This window comes from Phocoena sinus, chromosome 3, assembly GCF_008692025.1.
Source record: "Phocoena sinus isolate mPhoSin1 chromosome 3, mPhoSin1.pri, whole genome shotgun sequence".
NCBI classification, from domain to species: Eukaryota; Metazoa; Chordata; class Mammalia; order Artiodactyla; family Phocoenidae; genus Phocoena; species Phocoena sinus.
In genome coordinates, this window is record NC_045765.1 from 114,267,621 (window position 1) to 114,277,043 (window position 9,423).

A 9,423-nucleotide genomic window follows, 5' to 3' on the forward strand; every position below is an offset into this window, starting at 1 on the left:
ACAAAGCTTCTAAAACCCTTCTAAATTCCCAAGTGGCAGGGCTGAATGGAACGTCTTTCGTTATTCATAATAAGCCCATACCTGAGTTTATGCTAATGAGGTGACTCTTGGAGAATGGGGGCTGGTTGCCAGAGGAACCAACCACAGAGATTGAAATGTTGGAAGTTTTAGCCCTACTCCCTGACCTCCAGGGAGGGGAGAGGGGCTGAGGATTGAGCTAATCACCAATGGCTAATGATTTAATCAAACATGCCCGCATGGTAGAACCTTCATAAAAACCCTAAATGACTGGATTCGGAGAGCAGCTGGTGGATGGTAACTAGACTAACGGTGAACGTTTTGAAATGTATAGAAGTATTTGTTGACTGGATAAATAAACGCACAACGTAAGGGCTTTGAGTTGAGTTTTATTCCGTGTCTTACTGAGGACTAGAGCCCAGGAGACAGCCTCTCAGATAGCTCCAAAGAACTGCTCCAAAGAGGTAGGGGAGGGGCCAGGATATAGATGAATGTTTTGCTGAGAAATACATGTAATGGAGCATACATCTTGCTAAAAGATTACAGCCAATCACAAAAAACATATCACAAGTTAATAATTTTAGTGCTTCTCTATGGATGGGAAGATGCAACAATCTTGGGTCATTGAAATTCTTCCTTAGATATGTATCTTAACTATCTAGGGGCTCATATAGCCACAACACAGAAAGCTTCACCGTGAATTCCTTTCGGGTTGTACTGTAGGTCTGTAATGGCAACAGCTAATGACTTGATCTCTGTAGAACTGGAATGGCAGGCAACATTTTTTGTTTATGTATTGAATCACTGTGTTGTGTAACAGGAACTAACATAGCGTTGTAGGTAAATTATACTTCAAAAACAAACACACACCCCACCAGAGGCAGGGGTAGGGGGATGGGGAATTCAATGAAGGCGGTCAAAAGGTACAAACTTCCAGTTATAGGATAAATGAGTACTAGGGCTGTAATGTACAACATGATAAATATAATTAACACTGCTCTATGTTATATATCAAAATTGTTAAAAGAGTAAATCCTAAGAATTCTCATCACAGGGAAGAAAATTTTTTTCTGTGTCTCTAATTTTGTATCTATATGAGATGAGGGATGTTCCCTAAACTACTGTGGTCATCATTTCATGATGTGTGTAGGTCCAGTCATGATGCTGTACACCTTAAACTTACACAGTGTTGTGTGTCAATTATATATCAATAAAACTAGAGGGGAAAAAAGAGAGTGTCTGGTGGGTAAGGAGGAATATTCTCCAAGCATTCAGATATCCTGCATTTCACAGAGTAATATTTATATACTCATATAGTTGAGTTTTGGGTTTTTTTAGCATTTCCTTTTCCCTGCATTACTTGGTGTTTCTTTTTGTTTGTTTGCTTAATGGTTTTTCTTTTTAAGTTGAGAATTATGTTTTATTCGGCAGAAAGTTTTAGGACTTCAAGCCTGGGAGGCAGCATCTCAAGTAACTCTGAGAGAACTGCTCCAAGGAGGCACAGGAGGAGCTAGGATATACAGGAATTTTGCAACAAAGGAAAAGTAGTCTGAACGTCAAAAGATTATTGTTCATTAAAGAAAACTAGATGTCTCAAGTTAAGGAATTTAGTGCTTTTCTGGGCTCACTGAAATCACTCCTTTCATATGGTGTTCCTTTTTAGATTATATATTTCTTCAGCTGAAAGTCAAGTTCATTTATTAAATACCAACTTAAAACTCAATATCTCAGGGCTCCCCTGGTGGCAAAGTGGTTGAGTGTCCGCCTGCTGATGCAGGGGACGCGGGTTCGTGCCCCGGTCCGGGAAGATCCCACATGCCACGGAGCGGATAGGCCTGTGAGCCATGGCTGCTGAGCCTGCGCGTCCGGAGCCTGTGCTCCACAATGGGAGAGGCCACAACAGTGAGAGGCCCTCGTACAGCAAAAAAAAACAAAAAACAAAAACTCAATATCTCGAATTAGGATAGTCAAAAACAAAATAACTTTTCTTTACTTCCCTTTCCCCAAGCCATACATTACATCTACAAGAAGAAAATTCTAAATTCTGCAAGGGTAGGGATCTTTGACTATTTTGTTTAGTGATATAGTCTGGGCACCTCCGAGAGTGTTTGGCACACTGCTGGAACTCAACACTCAGGTATTCTGTCAGCAAATGAATGCATTCAAGAGCTGTCAGTCATTTACTTTGCCTTACTCCAGTTGTTGTTAATTTAACCTGGGGTTGTATGCCCACGGTATTTTCTTTTCACCATCTAAGTCCTTTTCAAGAATTGCTCTGTGTGTGTGTACGTGTGTGTTCACTTTCTTTAATATCACTACATTACCATGTTATCACCATGGAATGTAAATTCAGGTTAGACAAGCGAATTTCACAAGTACAATAAAGCATTCTGTAGCGTACCAAAGTTTGTATAAAGTCTGACCAATCCAGCTTGCTCATAAACCATTTCCATTATAGGTAATTTACTTAGTTTAACATTTATGATTCTTATAGAGATAATAAACACACTGCAGACATTTAAAAAGTGTTTTGGGGGGCTTCCCTGGTGGCGCAGTTGTTGAGAATCCACCGGCAAGTGCAGGGGACGCAGGTTTGATCCCTGGTCTGGGAAGATCCCACATGCCAGAGCAACTGAGCCCGTGCGCCACAACTACTGAGCCTGCGCTCTAGAGCCCATGAGCCACAACTACTGAGCCCATGTGCCACAGCTACTGAAGGCTGCACACCTAGAGCCTGTGCTCTGCATGCAACAAGAGAAGCCACCGCAATGAGAAGCCCACGCACCACAACGAAGACCCAACGCAGCCAAAAATGAAAAAATAAAATAAATTTTAAAAAATAAATAAAAATTGTTTTTCATTTACCTTTGCATTAGCACTTAAAATACACATTTCTACTTCGAAATGACATTGACAAATTATTCTAGTATAACAGCAGCAAAATATAATTCTGCAATTTCAAAAGAGCTAAAAGGGGATCTACAATTGAGTTATTCTCACGTTTACAACTATGATTCTGAAATAAATATTACTTCTAGGGGCTTACCTGGTGGCACAGTGTTTGAGAATCTTCCTGCCAATGCAGGGGACACGGGTTTGAGCCCTGGTCTGGGAAGATCCCACATGCCGCGGAGCAACTAGGCCCGTGAGCCACAACTACTGAGCCTGCACGTCTGGAGCCTGTGCTCCGCAACAAGAGAGGCCGCCATAGTGAGATGCCCACGCACCGTGATGAAGAGTGGCCCCCGCTTGCCACGACTAGAGAAAGCCCTCGCACAGAAATGAAGACGCAACACAGCAAAAATAAATTAATTAATTAATAAACTCCTACCACCAACATCTTAAAAAAAAAAAAATTACTTCTAAGCAGCTCCGTTATCAGCTTTTTAGGTTTGGTTTAAAACACACACACATACTTGCCAGGAGGTTTATAATGTTGTGTTCCATGTGCTGTTCTGAAAGGGTTCCTCAAGAGCTAACCAGCCCTTAAAACAGTACTCATTCCACAAGGCGGTCAGAAAGAGTTAAATTAACTGGGGTAAATAGGATTCCTACATTACATCAAAAGTATATGATATTCTGCAGCAACTGGGAGCATTTCAGGATTGGCATGTTGTCCTCTTTAGAACTAATTTCATCAGAAGAGTTTAAGCAGGTGGACATTGTACCACTATCAAGTGCATTTAAAAGTGACATGTTTTGGGGCTTCCCTGGTGGCGCAGTGGTTGAGAGTCCGCCTGCCGATGCAGGGGACACGGGTTCATGCCCCGGTCCGGGAGGATCCCACATGCCGCGGAGCGGCTGGGCCCGTGAGCCGTGGCCGCTGAGCCTGCGCGTCCAGAGCCTGTGCTCCACAATGGGAGAGGCCACAACAGTGAGAGGCCCGCGTACCGAAAAAAAAAAAAAAAAAAAAAAAGTGACCTGTTTCTTTTGTGCTAATTTGACTCCCCTGAATGACATAGCTAGTGAACTAGTCATCAGTAACTTGGTCACCAGGCAAATCGAGCCTGCAAGAAAGGAAGCCAGTATTCAAATTACCATGTTATTGTCTGATCCAAACAATTTATTTTCAACATAAACATGTAACCTCAATATGAGATGTCTAACTAAAGCAAGCACCATTAACAAGACCAAGACAGCATCTCCTCTTCTAAGGTTTAGGTTTTACCCAGAATTCTTGATACATGGAATAGCCCATACCAAGAATAATTGTTCCCACAACAAAGCCTTGGGCTGCCATGTGCATGTGGATCAGGTGAACAGACGTTTTAGTATTTACCCTGCTCTTCAATTTAAATATATAATCCACACGCAATGATTGCTGCAAAACGTGCCATTCCAAGGGGGACAAATGGTGCCTCTCTAGGTTTTCTAATAAGTTTAGATCCCTGATCTTCATCATATGAACAAGAAGAAACATCTGTATCACTTGACATAGTGATTGAAGACTCTTTAGACAACTACAGGACATCTCAGGCTCCAACCGGCTTCTGGCCCACCTCCCATAACTGCCATCCATCAGGCTTCTCCTGGTCCCGCCCGCCAAGAATTGGCTTTAACGTTTGCATTCATTTGGAGCTCACTTTTGAAAAATTTTAAATTTGAAAACAAATTATAGCACAGCTATTTATACTCAATTTTGTGAGGTGAATTGTTTTCAATGTTCCACTTCTGTTTTCTTACTCTGACTTTTCCAGTCTTGAGTTCTTGATTTTGAGTATTACTCTGGCAGTTGGAATTTGTATTTGAGTAATGTTTTCAGTAAGGATTCATGAATATGTGGACTGAAATAAAAATACACAACGTAAGAGCTATGAGTTTCAGTTTTATTGGGGGGCTTACTAAGGACTATAGCCTGGGAGAGAGCCTCTCAGCTCTGAGGAACTACTCTGAAGAGGTAGGTCAGTATACATGTGATTTGGGCAAAGGGGTACATGCACTCAAGCACACATCTTGGTAGAATGTTGCTACTAGTCACAAGGAACAGACATCTCAGTTAATGATTTTAGTGCTTTTCTAAGTATGGAAGATGCAAGAATCCAGGTTCATAAAAAATTTCTCCTGAAATATTTCTAACTAAGGGCTTATTTTGCCTGTTTCCCCAGAGCACAGAGTACCTCATCTTGATCTACACCCTGAATTCCTTTCAGGGTGTATTGTAGGTCAGCAACTGTAGTGGCTAGTGACTTGATTCTTGTAGAACTGGATGGTGGCAACATTCTTTATTTCACAATTAGTAGATTTAAAAATCTCTGACATATTTAAGATTTCCTGGTTTTCAAATTATTTTGCTTCCATAATCTCAAAAAGAATTTTGTAAAACAGTGTCCCTGTCACACATTTTAAAATTGACATATGAAAGTTTATATCCTAAGTTTAAATAGCTACAAAAGATGTATTTTCCAACATGGTATATACTGAGTTTTTAAAATAAAACTATCCCTTTACAGTTTTTAAAGTAGCCAATGGAATCTGAATATCATAGCAAAATGATATCCACCATTATCCATTATAAGCACTGAGAAACCTTATTCACACAAATGTGTTTAAAATGGTGAAGAGATTTTTTTTAGAGCTATATCACTCAACTCTGTGAACTCCTGAGTTTTATGCCAAAATGTATACAGTAAGCTATCATTGAAAGTTGTTGTAAATTATATCCATCTATTTTGTTGAAAGTAAAAAATGAGAAACCACTGGACTGACAAAAGGATTTTTTTTTCTTTTTTGGCGGTACGCGGGCCTCTCACTGTTGTGCCCTCTCCCGCTGCAGAGCGCAGGCTCCAGACGCGCAGGCTCAGCAGCCATGGCTCATGGGCCCAGCCGCTCCGTGGCATGTGGGATCCTCCCGGACCGGGACACGAATCCGTGTCCCCTGCATCGGCAGGCGGACTCTCAACCACTGCGCCACCAGGGAAGCCTGACAAAATGATTTTTAAATCTGGTCTTGGACTCATTTATTTTTTTCAGAACTGACACAAGGGATTTCCCTGGGGGACCAGTGGTTAAGAGTCTGCCTTCCAATGCAGGGGACTCAGGTTCTATACCTGCTCAGGGAACTAAGATCCCACATACCGTGGGGCAACTAAGCCCACGCACACAACTAGAGAGCCCGCATTCCACAATTACTGAGCCTGCGTGCTCTGGAGCCCACCTGCCACAACTAGAGAGAAGCCCACGTGCCTCAACGAAAGATCCTGCATGCTGCAACGAGGATCCCTCACGCTGCAACTAAGACCCTATACAGCCAAATAAATTAAAAAAAAAAAACGGACACAAATATTTCAAACTGCCATTTTGTTTTCTAGCCCAATAACACCCATGTCTCCCAGGTGAAGAACCATAGAACAATTCTCTGTCTTTTATGAAGTAGGAGAAGTGAGATTTTGAAAAAGGAGGAGGAGGGAAAGGAGACCCTGACCCTCTCATGGGCACATTCTCAGGCAGATGCATTGTAGCAAAGGGTTAATGGAAACGTTTCCATCAAACTACCTGTGCCCAAGTAGCACTTGGAAGTCTTCTCACACTACGTCTAGAAGCTGGTGAACCCTAAGAGCATTTCTCAAATATATTAGTGGTACATTTGATGAAATATATTGGTGGTATATTTAAAGAATATCTTAATTTTTATAGTCTCATACTTATTCCTATGGTTATCTTCTAGTCATAGTCAGCAATCCTGGTTTTTGTTTCCTATCAAATGTTTCCTTTTTAAATAGCAATTTTTCTTTTTAAAATAATGTATATAAAGATAAATCAATTAAAATTTAAATAGTGGTTCAGATGGTACATACATATGATATTTTGATGTAATAAATATTAATATATATTTTGGTCTTTGGCTCCTGGCCAGAGCTCCTAAAGCCTTTGTAATTTCCTATGTGATAAACGTGCTAGGAGCATCTTTTGTTCTAATATTTGGTCTTTGACTCTGGTCCCTGATACAGAGCTCCTAAATCCCTTGCAATTTCCTGGGTGATAGGAGTGTCCTTTGTTCTAATAAGGCAACTCTTGCTGGGTTCCTGGCTAGCTTCAGGATGGGAACTGGGCACCAGTGAGACCAAGCCATGTTAGCTGTGTCTAACAAAGGCTCAGGAATAATCCACCTACAAAAAAACCAAAGGATTTAAAAATCAAAGGACTTTTTAAACTGCATCTAATTTTGGAAGTAAAGAAGGACAAACGATGTCAGGCACACGGGAACCTTAAACCTAAGCATAAACCTAGGAAAATGAAGAAAGGAAAATATTTGCATTTTCTCCTCAACATTGAAAGAGGAAAGAAATACAGAAAGAGGAAAATACAGGAGTAAATAAGGTAAAACTGTGAGAAGTCCACACAGTGCAGGGCTTAGTGTCTTTCTCATGAGGGCATTGATCTGGAAATCGTTTCTCACATTGATTCAGACATGTATTGATGAATATAAAGCAAAAATCTGTGAATGAGGTAATAATACAATCTGAGTAATTCAATAAGTTATTCAGACTTATTATTCAATTCCAATTCCAGAAATCCATGGATGTTAAAGTTAATTAATGTATATAAAAGCTTTTTTGAAAAAAATATAGACTACTATAAAAAGATTACATTTTATTTTATTTTTATTTATTTATTTGGTACGCGGGCCTCTCACTGTTGTGACCTCTCCCGTTGCGGAGCACAGGCTCCAGACGCGCAGGCTTAGCGGCCATGGCTCACGGGCCCAGGTGCTCCGCAGCATGTGGGATCTTCCCGGACCGGGGCACGATCCCATGTCCCCTGCATCGGCAGGCGGACTCTCAACCACTGCACCACCAGGGGAGCCCAAAAGATTACTTTTTAAATTGAAAAATGATTATTTTTTTATATAAAGATTTAAAAAAATTGGAATGTTTCCTGGTTTGTATCTGAGACATAGTAATATTATTTCATTCTTATGATGTATATGAGGAGAGTTAATCAAAATGAAGATTTTTTACTAATACGAGCTCTTGTTTTCATATTTGCAGCAAAAGTGTGTTGTAAATAATCGCTCATTGCTGTCATGTTATTATTACTACGTGTTTTGATGCATTTAAATGAAAACAATGAGAGCTGAAATATAGAAGAATGTAGGCCAGGGTAGGAGGAGATAAATGGGTAGTCAGTGAAAGGGCATAAGGAAGAGCATTAGGGGACAGAGTTGATGGAGGTTTTCCAGTTCTAAGAGGTCTCAGTCCCAGTGCCCAGCGCTGTGGAAAGGTGAGTGAACAAGCCAGCCTGTGGGAACAGCAGCAGCTGGAAAGCACCTGATCTGTCCAAGGAGAGGACAGAATATTCAACCTCAGCTCATTTTCTGAGCTCAGTGTTTCTAGGTCCTTAGAGGTTTTTTTCCCCAAGAGAAGATGGAAATCTGGATTTTTATGTGAACTCAACTATTTTTCATATCATGACCCAAACTAAATATAATCTGTAACAGACTCAGGCATCCAGTTGTTTTTTTTAATGAATTAATTTATTTATTTATTTAGTTGTTTGTTTCATCTTTATTGGAGTATAATTGCTTTACAAAAATATGGAATGCTTCACGAATTTGCGTGTCATCCTTGCACAGGGGCCATGCTAATCTTCTCAGTACCGTTCCAATTTTAGTATATGTGCTGCTGAAGAGAGCACAGGCATCCAGTTTTGGAGGGGGTGTTTAAAAACAACAGTGACTTTTCGTAAGAAATCAGGTTTTTGCCGTAAATAACAGGAATCAGCAAACTACAGCCCGGAGGAATCTCAGGACACAGCCACACCCACTTGTTTGCATCTTGTCGGTGCTGCTTTTAGGCTACAATGGAGCTTCGAATATTTACTATCTTGCCCTTTACAGAAAAGGTTTGCCAGCCGTGGTAATATTTTGACCTTTAGCAGATCTGAATCTGTTGTGTTGAATTATGTTCTAAGAAGATTCTACTAGATTTTAATGTCAAATTATTTTAAGTAAAAAAAAATTTTTTTCCCCAGAATATTTTAGACCATTTAAAATAATTATTGTAATTATTGTACATTAGAAATTTAACTCAATAGAATCTGATAGGAAATGGCTGTTAGGACACATTTAGTAAAGTTTCTTTTCTGTATTTATTGACCTCTGTAGATCATAGATAAGTGTGTTAAGAAATAGACTAAGCAGGGGCTTCCCTGGTGGCGCAGTGGTTGAGAGTCCGCCTGCCGATGCAGGGGACACGGGTTCGTGCCCCGGTCTGGGAGGATCCCACATGCCGCGGAGCGGCTGGGCCCGTGAGCCATGGCCGCTGAGCCTGCGCGTCCGGAGCCTGTCCTCCGCAACGGGAGAGGCCACAACAGTGAGAGGCCCGCGTAACGCATAAAAAAAAAAAAAAAAAAAAAAAAAAAAAAAAAAGAAATAGACTAAGCAGATAAACAACAAGGTCCTATTGT

The 9,423-nt window shown here is 40.6% G+C and overlaps 1 non-coding gene and 1 pseudogene across 1 annotated transcript; both read right to left on the minus strand.

Moving 5' to 3' along the window:
- Positions 1-4,168: 4,168 nt before the first annotated feature.
- LOC116752132 lies at positions 4,169-4,454 on the minus strand (annotated as a pseudogene).
- Positions 4,455-8,545: 4,091 nt separating this feature from the next.
- On the minus strand, positions 8,546-8,652 carry LOC116752462. The gene has a single exon (XR_004349528.1). It is a non-coding gene; the product is annotated as a U6 spliceosomal RNA (small nuclear RNA).
- Positions 8,653-9,423: the final 771 nt, after the last annotated feature.